A 17,260-nucleotide genomic window follows, 5' to 3' on the forward strand; every position below is an offset into this window, starting at 1 on the left:
AATGGGTCCTCGGAGGAGAAGGGGAATTTGCTGAGGTTTTTCAGTAAAGCAGAGTGATCGAAGATCTGACAGGTTTATGTCTTTGTCCCAAATCTGACACTGACCAGTGTCTCATCTCTCTGTCTTATTTTACATGTCTGCAGAATGGGGTTGACAGCAGCACCTGCCTTCTGGGGTTGTTCTGAGGACCCCATGTGACTATGAGCAGAGCCCACATCAGGATTGTTGGCTCTGAGGCTCAACCCCATGCCTCTGGCCTTGAGTTGGTATAACGTCTTCATACTTACTGGACTTCTTACAAAGTTAGGCCACTATGCAAAATGAAATGAACACAGTCATGTGACATGCAAGAGGAATCCATTTCCCACAACTCCCTTGCACATGAGAGTCTCCCCGTGCCCCAAAATAGCAGCTCCTTCTCTTTCCAAAGACCTTTGTGTGGTTGGGGTGTCCTGGTGCACAGGAGCCGCCTCCCCCAGGGACAGAGCACAGTGCTGCTCTGTTCCTCCTCCCAGGCTGGTCCTCCTGCTCCTCCTAAGGCCAGTATCCCCGAGGGTGTCATATGTCTTCCCAAAATGGACCACTGCCACCTAGGGAACGACGTGCCAAAGATTGAACAAAGGCTCTGTTTAGGCTTTAGTACTTGTAGAGCCAAAACCAAGGGTCAGATTCCGCTTTGAGTTTCTCCACGTTGCGCCTCTGTTCACATTAGCCTGTATTTTTGAAGAATTCAGATTAAAAGCCTTCCTCATCCCACCCTTCCTCCAAACACCACAACTCTGTCTGGACATTTCTATTTCTCCATCAGTGCATGGTGGAGCTTTCTTTTGGTTGAGGAAAGTTCTCTCTTTAGTTGGGAAATACATTCCTTCCATAAAATGTGAGTGCATCCCAATAATCTCACGTGACCCCATGGAGAGAGAATTTTTCCGTTTTACTGGCGTACACTGACGGGCCATTGAGGACACTATGATGCTTCTTTGTGATTCTTTTGGAGCACTTGATAATATCACTGCTCTGTGGTGACCTTGTACCACCTCGATGCTACTCCACAAACTTCCTGTTCCCATTTTGAACAACTTCATTTGTCTTGAAAGCTCTTTCTATGTGAACTGAGTGGACCTATCACTTTCTTAGAGCAGTCTTTATGTCACCCATTAAGAATGTTAGTAGGATTTGTACTGACTGGAAGAACATGTCATGTGGGTTATTTAATAAGGAGATAGGAGGTAACAGACACTGGGGAAATATTGTAACATTTTCCATTTGTCCCTTAAGATTCACTCTTAACTGCCCCCGCCCTGCTCTGAGACAGAAGAGGCTACTATGGACCCCATCCTTGTCCATCCTTATCTATGACTTCTTGTGGCTCTCAGTGAAGTCAGGACATGTCTTGTCCTGAATTCTTCCAAAAGCAGGGTCCTAAAATAGGGTTCGTGTGGAGGTAGCTTATTTTAGAAGTGATAACAGGAATCCGGAGTGAAGGGCTGTGGAGGGTCACATGAGGGAGGAAACGAAGCCAATATGTAAGGTCCATTGTCAGATTGACTGCTTCAGGGAACAAGGGGTGTCTAATCTTGGTTTGGGGAAGAAAACAGCAGATGTCTCAGCATTTTACACCAAAAGATGAGAGGGAGGAGCAATTAATCAATGCCTCCATTCACCAGAGCAGGGCACCTGGGTGGGATTGGGGACAAGAAGGAAGAGCAACATCCCAGGTCTGCAGCACTCCCAGCAGGTCAGACCCTGCATGGAATCATTCACCAAGCTGTAGCTAGAAGGACCTGTGAGGACAGGAGTGTGTGAGTTGGTGTATAAGAGCTCACATGGACTCCTTGCAAGGTCCCTCTGTGCAAGGTCACCACAGGTTACTTGTATCATTCTTCCAAAGGCTACAACTCCTATCAAGTGGCCCACAAAACTGGGATTGGAGCCAACCAACTTCTGGCTTAGAAAATCCACCTCTGAGTGCTCCATATGATAACAGATCTGAGGTGCCAAAATAAAACCTATGTCTGGACTGGCAAATCCAGGACTCGAGGGAACAGCAACTGTAAAACCACCAGATCCCGAAGGTTAAGCATCACAGGACTAAAAGAAGAAACCAAGACCTTTCTCAAGATGAATCTGAAAACAAAAATTTTAAACCATAGGATCAAAGTGATCATCAGGAAAGAGCCTACAAACTCAGAGTAGGAGGATTTTTTTGTTGAGGAACTTTCATAGAGTCATCTTCCAAAACAGCATTTTAAGTGATAGATATTAAACCATCAAAACAATAAACAAAGCTATATTATCCATAAAGAAAGAACAAGAAATTATAAAATAAAAACAGGCAGACATGAACCAAGAACAGAACAATTTTGGGGAGTGAAATGTCTTGCTTACTAAACTATATATTTTAGAAAAGAACTTTATATTTACAGAATTATTGGGAAGAAAGTACAGAGTTCCCATATATCTTGCTATGGTTTGGGTGTGATTTAATCATTAATGTCTACCAAGGACCCATCATGATTGAAGGTTTGGTCCATGTGGTAGTGCTGTTGGGAGGTAGTAGAATCTCTGGGAGGCCAATAGGCCATTAAAATGGCACCCTTGAAGGGGATCACGGACCCTCGGACCCTCAGTCCCTTATTTTCTCTCTGCTCCAGGTTGAGACATGACTGCTCCTATATGGGTTCCTGAATTGATGTGCCACCATCTGCTGCTCTCAGTAGAAGCCAAACCAATGGAACAACCTCTTCTTGGACTTTGGACCTGTGAAACTGTGAGCTAAACAGATCTTTTCTCCTTATAAAGTAAGCTGTTTTAAGTATTGGGGTATTAAGGCAAATAGAGAAAATTGTTCCTAAAGGAATGGTGTCTTTACTATAAATATACCTAAAGATGTGGAGGAGTCTTTGGAATTAGTTTATGGAAGGAGAGGAATAGGCTAGAGAAACAGCTGGAATGTAGCCAGCAGAGTGATTCTACTTGGGGTCTGGGTTTAGATCAGAATGCTAATAAAAATGTGGACAATAAAGACCATGCTGATGCATTCTCAGATGGAAATGAGGCTTTTATTGGGATTTGGATGAAAAGCCACTCTTTTTACACCATGGCCAAGAACCTGACTGCAGTGTGTCCATGTCTGAAGACGTGTGGAAGGCTGGAACTGAGAATGAGGAACTAGTTGATTTGGCAGAGGAGATTTCAGAACAGCAGAATATTCAGGCTGTGGCATGAATATTGCTTCCTACTCTTAGTCAGTTTTGCAGTGAAAATCAGGAGCAAGAAGAGATTAGTTAAAAGATTTGAAAAAATTTTAACCTGACCAAAAAAGGAGTGCAGCCCTGGAGAATGTTATTGCTAAACAGATTAATGTGGATCAAAAGAAACCATGTGCTTAGCGTGGGCACAACAGGAAAAATGTGTTGAGGGCGTCTCAGAAACAGAGGCCTTGAGGACCTCTCACAATGCCATCAGAGGCCTAGAAGAACACATGTTTTTAAAACCTTCCAGGGCAGAACTGTTTCAGGAAAGAGCCCCAAGATTACCCAAGAAATCTACTCCCCTTATTTAACTGGCAAAGCCCTCCTTAGTCACAGCCAGGGTTCAAGCAGACCCAAGTAGCACCATGGCTGGCCTTGGTATCGTCCATGCGATGTTGCTTTAGCAGGTGTGCAGAATGCAAGTCTGGAATTGGTTTGTGGAGGTTGTGACAATTTATACTGAGCCTTCAGACTTCAGGGGGAAGCCTGGAGGCCAGACAATGTGCTGCAGGGTGAGAGACCCCTCAGGGAGCCCAGGGGAGGAAGCTGCATTGGAGATCCGAGATAGTAGAGGTGCCAGCAACTTGTGATGCTTGCCAGGGAAGACTGCAGTCAGTCTGCAAAACCAGCCTCAGAGGGTAATTAGGAGAGCCGTGACCATCAAAGCCACAGGGGAGGTGCGTTCCAATATTTGAGAACTCATCCTTTGCCACAGTGTGACCAGATGCTGGGCACAGAGCTTAAGCACTTAATGATATCCTGGCTAGATCCCAGTCTTGTTTGGGACTAATTCTTCCTGCCTAGTTCCCTACCCTTCCCTTGGGGAATAGGAATGTTTTTCCTGTACCTGTCCCACCATTGCACCTTGGATAGGTGTTTTACTTAACTTTTGCATCACCATGACCAAAATGCCTCACAAGAACAATTTGGAGGAAGAATATTTATTTTAATTCTCTGTTGCAGAGGTGCAGTCCATGGTTGGCCAACTCCATTGTGCTGGGCATGAGGTGAGGCAGAATAACATGGTGGCAGGCCATGGCAGAGGAAAAGCAGCTCAGGACATGACAACCAGGAAGCAGAGAGAAAGCTCCACACACCAGGAACAAAATATAAACCCTGAAGCCATGCCTGGATATAGCCACACCCTGCCTACAGTTGCACCAAGTTAACCCATATCAGAGAATTAATCCCCTGATTAGGTTATAGCTCTCATAATCTCATCATTTCAACTCTGAACATTCTTGCATTGTCTTACACATGAGTTTTTGGGGGATAGCTCATATCAAAACCATAATACTAGGTAACTTGGTTGTTTTATTTTTAAAGGGGCTCAAAGTTGAGGGTTTGCCTTGCATCTCACATGAAACTTTATAGAGTCGGACTTTTGAGTGATGCTAGAACAGTCAAGAGTTTGGGACTCTTGAGAATGAAAGGAGTGCATTTGTATTAGGAGGTGGACAGGAACCCTTGTAAATGAGGGATATAATCAATTATTTAATTATTTAATTAGGTCCCCCAAGGGCCAATTGTGAAGACTTGGTCCATAGGATGATGCTGTTGGGAGGCTGTGGAACCTTTGAGAGGGAGGTCCTTAAGTCATTAGGGGAATGCTCTCCTAGGGAACTGTGGGACCCTGATCTTTAACTCTGCTTCAGTTTGAGACATGACTATTCCACACACCCCCCATTCCCCCCATGATGTGCTGCCATCTACTGCTCTCAGTAGAGGTCAAACCAAAGGGACCACCTAATCTTGAACTTTAAACCTCTAAAACTGTAAGCTAAATATGCCTTTTCTCTTTCTAAAGTTAGCTGCTTCAGGTATTTTGTTGCAGTAACACAAAGCTTTTGTTCCAGAATCCTGCCTAGGATACCACATTATATTTATTGGTCATGTCTTCTTAATCTCCTCTTGGTTCTGACAGCTTCTCAGACTTTTCATCTTTTGAAAATGACCTTGAACATTTCAAGGGTTACTGGCAAAGTATTTTGTAGAGTGTCCCTCAATTGGGATTTGTCTGATGTTTTCTCATGATTAGAACAAGGACATATATTTTGAGGAGGAAAAACATGGAGGTAGAGTGTCACTTTCATCACACCATATCAAGAATACATATTATCAAGATTACGTACAGAAGGATAAGTTTTACTGGCCCAAAATCAATTCTGGGAAAGAAAAAATCAGGAGTAAAAATTTCAGTTTCATAGGAAGAGTGAATAGAAGAACAAAGATACAATTAGTGAATAAGAAGACAGAAGTGAATAACTCATGCAAAATGCAGCATAGAAAGATAGAGAAATGAAAAAGACAAAATAGGAAACATGACCCATAAGTTCCCACAGGTGTTAATGGAAGCTTCAATCAACAGAGAACAGAGGAATGGCAGAAAGACAGTATTTGAAAAGTAGGTGAATCATGGCTTAAATTCACAATCTCTCTGTTAAAAAGTACCATCTAATTCTGGTAATTTGTATGTAACTTCATATTGAGAGTAACTAGACAAATTGGACAAAATGTTTTTATTTACATTTTTGCTTGAAAGTTTTAGGGAGTTATTAGGGCATGAAGAATTATGAAGTCTATATCCAGGAAATCCAAACAACTCCGGCTGGCATTTGAGGTCATTGAACCTCTACAGTGTCTGGTGACTCTGGAAGAGGCAAGTGCAATTCTAAGACGCTAAGCAAGACTTTCGATAGCCATGTGGAGAGAGGAAGACAAACATTACAGTCCCTGGCAGGTAAATTCGTAAAACATCTGGAAGCCACCCTTATTTGAACTAGAGGGTACAGGTCTTAAAAGTGATGAAGTAATTTAATTTGAATCAAGATGGTCCCTGATTGCTGGTGCCCTAGTTGCCTACTAAAATAAACATAGATATTCTTTGGGAGAAAATAAATCATCATAGGCTTCATGTTCTTTGTACAAGTTTTTTTGTATGCAGTACCATTTTTTAACCCCATGGGATGCCATGACAAACTACCACAAATTGGGTGACAGTTCAGGAGACTGATAACCCAAGATCCAGATTCCAAGATCCAGATTTAGGGTCTGGTCATAGCAAAGTCTCTGCTTCATAGATGGTGCTTTCTTGCTGTACCCTCACATCATGGGGGTACCCAGTTTCTCCTGGGTATTTTTGATAAGGGCAATAATCCCATTCAGAAGGGTACAGTGCTTATGACTTAGTTACCTCCCAAAAGGCTACACCTCATAAGACCACCACCTTGGGGACTAAGTATTGATAGTTTTGCCTTTTTCATGCTATTAAATATTTTGAATCATACTTTATATAGCCTTTTCAAGTTGGTTTCTTATATCTAGAATGATAGCTCATTTCCTTTTATTGCAATATGCCACAGTTTACCCATTTACCTACTGAAGGATATTTAGTTGTTTTCAAGTTTGGCAATAATGAATATAGTTGTTGTATACATTAAAAGAAAGAAACTTAAAGAGTAAAACCTAGGACCACAATGTTAACATAAAGGTAAATTGTTAAATTTAATGAGTTTAATAAAAATGTTAGACACAAGGTTAATATACAAAAATTTATAAAAATTCTATATTACATTAAAAAATATTCAGAAATTGAAGTTAAATAAAGATACCATTATAATCATGTAAAACATTAAAAATCTAGACTCTAATAAAGATATTCAGACTTCTGTGCAGAAAATTATCAAATTTGGAAAGAAGGAATCTTTTAATAGTGGGGCCTATACTATCTCCATGGATTGGTATAAAACTTAGCATGCATTTAGGATTCTTCCATATCTTTTCATGACTTGATAACCTTTTTGGAGGCTGGAAATCCAAGATCAAGTTGCCAGCAGGATTGGTTCCTGGTTGAACTCTTGCCTTGGCTTTCAGATAGATCCTCCTTCTGTGTCCCCACAGAGCCCTTCCCCTATGCACACGTGTGGAGAGAGATAGACAGGGAGGGAGGAAAAGAGAGAGATGAGAGGGGAGAATGTTCTGGTGCCTGTCTTATTATAACAGTACTAATCCTATTAAATTAGAGCCCTATCCTTATGACCTCACTTAACCTTAATTACTCCCTTGAAGGCCTTACCTCAAAATACACTCATAGTGGAACTTAGGACTTTCTCACATGAATTTTGGAAAGGCACAGTTTAGTCTATAACAAAGGCAAGGCAGAAAGGCAGAAATCATCATCATCAGAAATAAAAAAGGGAAATAAGACCTCAGATCCTACAGACATTTAAAAAAAATCAATAAGAAAATATTTTAAACCATAAAAAAGTGTTAATCCAGTAATTTTGAAGACTTAGACTTCCAAAATATAACTAAAAATTCATACAATAAAAGATAGAAAAAGTGGTGTATAATTATTAAAGTACATGGAACTGTAACTTAAAAATCCAGACTCAGAGTTTTAGCCAGTGAATACTTAAAAAGCTCAAATAAAAATATTATGCCAAATTTACCTTTTCCTCAGAAAATAGTTTTTCAAAGGCCAGAATAATCTTGAGAAAAACTCCAAATTAAGTTAGTAAAATAAGTCATTTATTACATAAAAAGTGTATGACATCTATGTTGGGCTAGTTCTAGGAAGGTAAGATTGTTTTAATATTCTAAAGTCAATCAAAGCATCATATTCACAGAAGAAGGTGGGGAAATGCAATAATCAATTTTCAAGATACCTCAAAATTATCTGATAAAATTCAACATCTATGTAATAAAGATGCATGTAATGTATTAGAAATGGAAGACAGTTGATGCCTTTATTTGCTAAAGAGTATTATGTTAGTTGACTTTCTGTCACTGTGACAAAATACCTGAAAAAGTCAACTTAAAGGAGGAAAGATTGTTTTTGCTCAGGTTTCAAAGAATTAAGATCATCATCATTTGACTCTGTTTCTCTTGGGTCTGTAATGAGTCAGAACATCACAGTGGGGAGTGTAAGGTAGGACAAAGTTGCTCACCTCATGATGTCCAGGAAGCAAAGAGAAACAGAGAGGAAGAGGCTGAGTTCCAATAGCCCATGCAAGACCACATCTCTCAAGATGTATCTTCTTTCCACTAGACCTCATCTCTTAAAGTTTCCACCAACTCCCAATAGCACCATTCACCACCCTCCAATACATGGTCTTTGGGGAACTTTTATGATTGAAACCATAGCAGGTATCTCTCTCTCTCTCATGTACACACACATACACAATGATAACAATCATTATGCTTAATAATAGAGTGTTGAAAAATTCCTCTGAGATAATACATGAGACAAAATGCTTTTATTCCTGTGGCCAAAATACCCAGCACGATCAATTTAGAGGGGGAATTTATTTGGGCTCATAGTTTCAGAAATCTCAGTCCATGGTTGGCCAACTCCATTGCTGTGGGTCCAAGGTGAGGAAGAATATCATACCTGAAGGGCATGGTGAAGGAAAGCTGCTCATCTCAAGACACCACAAAAGGGGCTATAGAAATAAGAGATAGAGAACACCAACAAGCAAGGATCCAGAGGCAAGATAATATTCCCAAGGGCATGTCCTCAATGACCTATTTCCTCCAGCCATAGCCAACTACAGTCCACCCAGTAGTCCATTCAAATTATTAATCCATCAAATGGATTAATTCACTGATGAGGCTACATCTCTGATCATTGATTTAAAACCCTATCTCTGAATCTTCTGCATTGATTTAGAGGTCATATTTTCAAAATTTGAGCTTTTAGGGGGACATTTCTAGATTGAAACTACAGCAGACACCTACTATCCTAACTGCTATAGGCAATATTAAAACAAGATAAGAAAAAATATTTTGTGCTCTGCCTATTCACCACCTCCCCACACTCTAACCTTCCTGGCAAACATTGAGCTTTTTATTGTATTGATAGTTTTTGCCTTTTACAGACTAGTAAATATTTAGAATCATACTGTAAGAAGCCCTTTCAAATTGGTTTCTTTTACTTAGTATGCATTTAAGATTCCTCCATAATTTTTGATGACTTCATAGCTCATTTCATTTTATTGAGATATACCACAGTTTATCCATTTGCTTACTGAAGGATATTTGCTTGTTTTCAAGTTGGGCAATAATGAATATATTATTGTATACATTAAAAAGAAAGAAGTTGAAAGAGAAAAACTTAGTACCACAATTTTAACATATAGGTAAGTTATTAAATTTAATAAGTTTAACAAAAATTTTAGAAAGTTGATAAACAAAAATTTATGAAAATTCTATATTATGCTTACAAATATTAGGAAATAGAAGTTAAATAAGAAACCATTATAATTACATAAAATATTAAAAATCTAGAATCTAATCAAAGATATGCAGACTTCTACACAGAAAATTATAAAATTTGGAAAAAAGAAGTCTTTTAATAGTGGGGGCTATATCATCTTCATGAATCAGCAGATGATAATTTAAATAAGTCAGTTTTTCTTAAATAAGTCTACAGATTTAATGAAAATAAGTTAATGAAATCTCACTCAATCTTAAAAAAAAGAACTACTGGTGGTCACTTTTTATATTAATGTAAAAAGAGAAGAAAAAGATAGAAAAACTTATTCTACAGGGTATTAAAACTTGCTATGAAGCTAGAGTAATTGTATATAGTATAGAGCAAAGTTGTAAAAATAGACCAAAGAGATGCATGTGGGAGTCCAGGAACAATCTCATACCTACACAGATACTTGACTTATGAAAAGGTGGGACTCAAACTAAGAGCAGCAAGAAATGATTTTTAAATGTACCAAGCTAATTTAATAGGATATCCACTGAAAGAAAAGTAAACTTTACTGTTACTATGAATAAAGTTTTATATATATATGTATATATAAAGTTTCAGGTGAATCAGTGAAATAAATAGGAAAGATAAAATAGTGAAGATTCCAGAAAATTAAATGGGTCATATTTTTATGATATTTGAAGAGTTAAAAAGCTTGTTAAAAAGGACATAAAAGAAATAGTAGTAATAAGCATGATAAATTGGAAAACCTTAAAATTAATAATTTTACATACAAAACAACTATGAGATATCTAGTCATGTAGGGGAGAAGATAGGTGCAATATATATTTATCAAAAAGACTTTGTCCAGAATACATGGTGAGTTCCTGCTCAACAATATGGAAAATATCGACAAATATTTTACAAAAGGATATCTATATCAGAGGTGATCCAGATGACCAATAAATGTGTAAATGTGTTCATAATTAGGCATTAGGGAAATGTAAATTTAACTCAACATAAGTTACCAGTGTAAATTTATCAGAAAGATTAACTTAAAAATATTGAAATACTAAGTCTTGGTGGAACCGTGGAGCAATTTCATACCTAACTAGAAGGAATATTAATGAGCATGATGACTTTGGAAAATAGTATACCAACAAATGTTACGTATACTCCTAGCCCATGACTCCAAAATGTCCATTCCTGAGTATATTCCTAATAGAAATAGGTGCACCTGTGCCCCGCCCCAGGAGACTCATGGAAGAATGTTCACAGCTGCTCTTTTCATCATGTCTCCAGAATGGATACACCAAATGCCAATCAATAAAACGGGATGCTCTTGCCATGGAATACCAGTGCAGCAAAATGAACAGACCACAGCTCCGTATAACATGCATAATTCTCACAGATAATATTGAAAGGAACCAGAACACTCAAAATTTATTGAGTGCTTGTTTGTTTATTGGTGCTGAGAATTGAACCCAGGGCCTCTCACATGCCACAGTGTGGTGTGTGTACTCTATCACTGAACTTTACCCTCAGCCCCTTCATTTCCCCTTTTTAGAGGTCAAGTAATAGTTACCTTTGGGAAGGAGGCAGGGAGAGTGTAGTCAGTGTTCTGTTTTTTTACCTGGGTGGAGAGTATATTGCTGTTTAGTTATAATTTACTGAACTGTGATAAAGTAGTAATACGATTACAAATCATGAACTAAAATACCAGGGTTTAAGAGGGTAAATAGTCTTGGAGCAGACTACTTGAAGTCCATATGACTTTGTAAATGGAGCAGTAGTCATCTAAAATAACAATTTCCACTTAGGCAGATTCCTCTGGTAGACAACTCAGTGAGGTGGAGGCTGATGTAGAGTATATTTAAAATGCAGGGAAATAGCAGTGAGAAGGTCAACTTTTGGGACACTGATATTGCAGATAGAAGAGGAGTTCTGGATCAGGTAGGATCAGAAAAAGGCACACTGGACACAAACCAAGAGCCAAGAATCATACAATGGAGTGTTGGACTTTACTGATTTGAATACTGATAAAATAGAGTCGCCAAGGACAGACCAAGATGGGCCATGTTGTGGGCCACATAACATCCTAAGAAATGGAAAAGAACTAAAATCTCTCAGAGCATGTTCTCCGAACTTCTTCAAATCAAATTAGAAAACAATAGCAGAAAAATAGCAGGACAATCTTCAAAGATTTGGCAGCTAAGGAATCAATTCATGGGGCAAAGAAGTCTTCAGGAAAAAAATTTAAAAACCATTAAACTAAACAAAAATAAAAAGATATTACATCAAAATTACTAGGACACAGCTAAAGCAGTGCTGAGGGGAAAATTTATAGCCCTAAGTACTTTCATTAGAAAAGATGGAAAATATCACATCAATAATCTGTCATCTATAAACTTGGAACAATAAAATAAAATAAAGTAAGAAGAAGGAAGGAAATGGAGAATAGAGTAGAACTCAGTTTAATATAAAACACAAAAAAATGGAGAAGAATCTACAAAGCAAAGATCTAATTGAGAAGAACAATAAAATTGAATTTGCATCAAGGTCAGCAAAGAGCATAAAAGAAGCAATGCCAAAGATATAGGTGCAGCCAGGAGTTCTGAGGGTTGGCACCAGAAGCACCATCCAGAACAGAAAAATCTGGTGAGACTGGCATCATGAAAATAAGAACTTCTTGCCTGTGAAAAGGGGGAAGATATTTGCAAGTCATCCATCCTACAAAGGACTGGAACTCTGGGTAGGTAAACAGCTCTCAAAACTCAACAGCAAAAAAATAAACAATTCCATTAGAAAATGGACAAAAGACATAGAGTGACATTTCACCAAAGAGACAAACAGATGGTCAATAAGTGTATGGAGATTCAGTCAACACTGCAGGCCCTCAGAGAAATACGAACTAAAACCACAACAATGTATCTTTGAAATGACATATCTTTACATACCCCTCAAAATGGCTAAAAAAAAAAATAGTTATAAGAATGCTAGTGGAGATGTGGAGACCTTGGATCATTCTTACATCACTACTAGCAATGCAAAAGAATGTTGCTACTCTGGAAATCAGATGGACAATTAAGACAAAAATCTAAACAGGCAACTATCATACAATCCAGGAATTATAATTCTGGGCATTTATTCTAGAGAAAGAATGACTTTTGAAGAGACAAAAGCATTTACACACATGTAAATAGCTGACTGCAGTATGTAGGCTCAAGAGCTGTGGCTGATGTGACTGCTGCTTCATAGTGTTGCAGCGACTTGACTGTCCTGTACACGGTGGATGATACCTTCTTTCCAGCTCTTTTGTTCCCTGTTGGTCTTTTGAAAGACCAATGAGATGCAGGGAAGTGTTCAGAAAGAGCTAAGGCTATCATAGAACCTGAAGCAGTTGTTAAAGTCAAGCTGTCTTAGTACTTATCCTTTTGAGAATACAAGTTGAACGTCAGTCTAAACTGTGGCGCATTGCTGTGAGGAGAGATGTGTAGATCAATGGATCAGAGTCGAGTCCAAAAATAGACCCCCGTTCATGTGATCAATTGATTTTTTGACAAGAATTCCAAGATTAGTAATTCAATTGGAAAAAGGGAGTTCTTTCTATTAATAGTGCTGGGTCCGCTGAATATCTACATGAAAAAAATAATTTCAAACCCTACTTCACAAAAATGCAAAATATTAACTCTACATTGAACATAGACTTCACTGTAAGAGTTAAACTACTATATTCTAGAAGACATATGAAAGAAAATCTTTGTAGCATTGACTTAAGCAAAGAGATGTTGGGAAAAAACATCAACACAAAATCTAAGAGAAACATTGACATATTACATTTCATTAAGATTAAAGATAATTGCTCTTTGAAAGACATGGCTAACAAGAAGTCGCAGCACAGACTGGGAAAGAATTTTTGCCAAATATATAGTCCTCAAAGTGCTGGCATTCAGAATATATGAAGAACACTCATAACAAAATAAGACAACATAGGTTTAAAAAAACAATAGTAACAACCCAGGCACAAGACTCAACGAGCTAGTCCACAAAAGAAAATATTAAAATGGCCAGTGACACATATTACATCACCAGTCATCACCAAAATGCAAATTAAAGCCATGATATGAGACATGACTTCATGTGTCTACAATGACTGCACTAAAAGTGACTGACGACACGGATACTGATGAGAACGTGGGGCAAATGGAATTCTTTCCTACATGGCTAGTGGAAGGAAAAACGCTACGGCCACTTTGAAAGAGCGTCAGTGTTCTTAAGCAGGTAAACATACATTTATCCTGTGACTCAGCAATTCCCCTTTTACCTATTTATTCAAGAGAAACATAAAACCTGATCACACGACACGTTGTTTATGAGCACTGTTTATGACAGTCCCCCACTGGAAGAAGCCTGGATGCCAACCATCAAGGATGAATGGGTAAGCAAATTTTATACCGTGGAACAGTAACCAGGAGTGAAATAGGAATGGCATGGCAGCACATGAGACGACGTGGATACATCTTTTATCTAAATCATTTGTGCTAAATGAGAAAGTCAAGCACAACGTATCATGTGCTGTCCGATTCCAATTACATGAAATTCTAGAAGAGGTCCAAGTGTACTCGGAAAAAGCAGAGTGGTGGCTGCTTGGGGTCACAGGGAGGGAGGACACCCAATACCAAGGCAAAGGGAGCAAGTCAGGGAATCCTGTCGGGACTTGACTGTAGGGTGGTGGCACGATTGTAGGCAGTTTTCCAGTCTGTCAAGCTGTAGTTTTAAAAGTTGTGAATTTAATAGCTTACTAAGCAAAAAGAGAAAAAATAATGTAAGTTAATTACTGGGAAAATTAGCATATGGTAAAAGAGAGAGAGAGAGTATACTAAGATGTGAAGTAGCACCTAAGAAGGAAAAATAGAGAGAATGACGTAACAGAAGGCCACAGAGGATTCTGGTTGTTCTGCCTTCCTGGGCTACTTTCAAAGCACACTGGAGGACAGTGCCATGATGACCGATCTGCTCTCTGGAGGAGGAGGGAGGCCTCGCTTCCCAAACAGTGAGTAGACCATCACAAGATGGGGGCTAAAAATATTGACACTACCAAGATTAATACAGATTAACATGAAGCAGTCATTTACTTGTTTGTTGTGTGCTCTTTATAATGATTATGTAACAGGAGGAGGCATTTAACTAGATGGTTGTGTTTATGAATATGTCTCTCTTTAAACGCTGAGGTCAAGAAGTGACCATAGGAATTGGTCTTTGGCGACATGCTGTGCGTGAAATTGTCAGTTTACCAAACTGAGAAGGTTTTCTTACAAGTTTCATTGAATGGCTAATCCCAGTTGCTTGTGTTTAATATTTCACAGGATTGAAAATGATAAAGGCCTATAAATAAGATATTTTAATTCTTGAAACTTATGACTGCAGATGACACTTTATGACATCTAGAGGCCTATCCTAGAGGCTGGAGATACAACGGGTAGGAGGAGGTTGGCACGCTTTCTCTGTAGAAGGCTCGACTGTAAACCTTGCAGACTGTTAGGGTTAGACAAGCTCTGCTCCAACGCCCCAACTCTGCCCTCGCAGTGGAGAGGAGTCACAGATCACATGAACGTGTTCCAGGAAGACCTCACTACAAAATCAGGTGGGGGATGGGTTTGAATCATGGATGGCAGTCTGCAGACCCCTTATCTTCAGAGGTGATACGTGTTGAATGTATATCTTCCAAACTGAATATATCAGTATCGGTCATGGTAAATGCTCTCTATAAAGAAATGAAGCAGTTACTATGCTAGAGAAAAATGAGGTTTGGTGAAAACAGCTGTTGATTTTGGTTGGTGGGGGGAGGAAGGTGAGCAACAGAGTTGAGGACAGCACACCACTTGTCCTGATCTCAAATCTTCAATGAAGTTGATGCAAGTCAAAAGATGCTTGTGCTGTGTGGATTTCTTGTGGAAACCAGTGGCTAAGCTCAGGGAGGCCCTCAAGCTAACACGTTGCCAGTGAAGCAGCACAAAGGAGAAAACAGCAAGGAGTTCCTGGCTACTCTTGGGGTTGCATGTATGTACCTAGAAAAGATCTAGAAGCCTACATGCCAGCTGTTAGCAGTAGTCATGTATGAGAGGTATGTTTGGGTGGGCAGGTAGCAAAGCCAGGAACACTGCCACTGTTCCGGACATTTCTTCCCTTTTGGAATAGTTTGCAAGAAATGTGTGTTAGTTCTATGAACTAAAAATAACAGTGATAAAAATTTTCTCAAGGCGTTTTCCTGTGGATTTCTTGTCACCGAAGATAGCCCAAACTCTCTGATAAGGACTCTGAAGACATTTCTAAAGAGAGATTCCAAATCATGTAGTCAGTCAGGCTGCAATTAGATCTCACTGAGCAGAAGCACAAATAAAAAAATCAACTCCACTCAAACACAGATCAGAATATGAAGGGCAAAAATTCAAGACTTTAGAAGACAATATAGAGGAATATCTACTTGACCTCAAGGTTAGAACACGGTTGAAAAATACTGACTGCACTTGACTTCACTGACTTAAAGAGCATCCATTTGTTAAAGAGAGTGAGAAAGCAAACTCTGGAAATACACATTCAATCCATCTAGCAGACAAAGGGCTCACCTGCAGAACTAACTCCTGCAAAGCAACAGGAATGAAAAAATGTCAATAGAAAGTCAGGTGAGAAGTGTGAAATAGGTATTTTATAAAAGAAGAAACCGAAAAAGCCAATAAACATTCAGAAAAGTGCTCAGCCCTGTTTATAATCCAGGAAACATGAAATATCAGGAGATTGGCAAATAATACGAGGACTGACCACACTTGGTATAAGAATAGGGTGTGGAGTATCAGAGCTCACAGAAATTGCTGTGTGTGTGTATACACTGCCTGGCATAAGCCCTTTGGAGAAGAGATGGTGTTACTTATATGTGGAACATAGGTATGTGCTACAGCCCAAGCAATTCACTTCTGGGTAACATAGCCTAGAAATTGGTGCATGTGAACACTAGAAAATACCAGTGTTAACAGCGATGTTGTTTACCATAGTAAAAATGAAATAATTCATACAATAAAATACAATTCAATAATGAAAATGAGCTGCTAAGAACAACATGGATGTGACTTAACAAAATGATACTGAGCAAAAACACACACACAGACAAACAAGTAAATGCAGGGTTTTTTTTTTTTTATGTTTTTAGTTGTCGATGGACCTTTATTTACTTATGTGAGGTGCTAGGGATGGAACCCAGGGCCTCACACATGCCAGGCAAGTGCTCTACCACTGAGCCACAACCCCAGCTCCCGTAAATGCAGTTTTGATTCTAATTTATTAAGTTTCAAAACTAGGTTGTTTTGGAATTCACGTTTTTATGGTAAAATTGCACTGAAATGCAGAAAGCTGGAAGATGAGGGTGGTGTGCGCCAGAGGACATGGAAGGACATGGAAGGTTTCTGGATACTGCCTACTTAGTTTTAAAATTGTGGGGAAACAGATAAGACATACCATCTTAACTGCAGTCCTGCACCTGCAGGCAAAGCACCGAGAAGGCCAGTTTTGCTGGGCGCCCATCTTTACCATCTGCCTCCAGGACTTCTCACCATTGCCAGCAGAAACTCTGAACCCATCAACAGGAACTCCCAGGCCTCTCCCCTGCCTCTGGCAACCCCCCTCCACTATCTGTCTCTGAACATCTGACTACTCTATGTGCGAGGGCATGATTGCCCTTCTGCCGCTGGGCTGCTGTACTGAGCACGATGTCATTATGACTTGTCCGTGTTGTAGCGTGTGTTGGGGGTTC

Source organism: Sciurus carolinensis, chromosome 10 (assembly GCF_902686445.1).
Source record: "Sciurus carolinensis chromosome 10, mSciCar1.2, whole genome shotgun sequence".
Taxonomy (NCBI): Eukaryota; Metazoa; Chordata; class Mammalia; order Rodentia; family Sciuridae; genus Sciurus; species Sciurus carolinensis.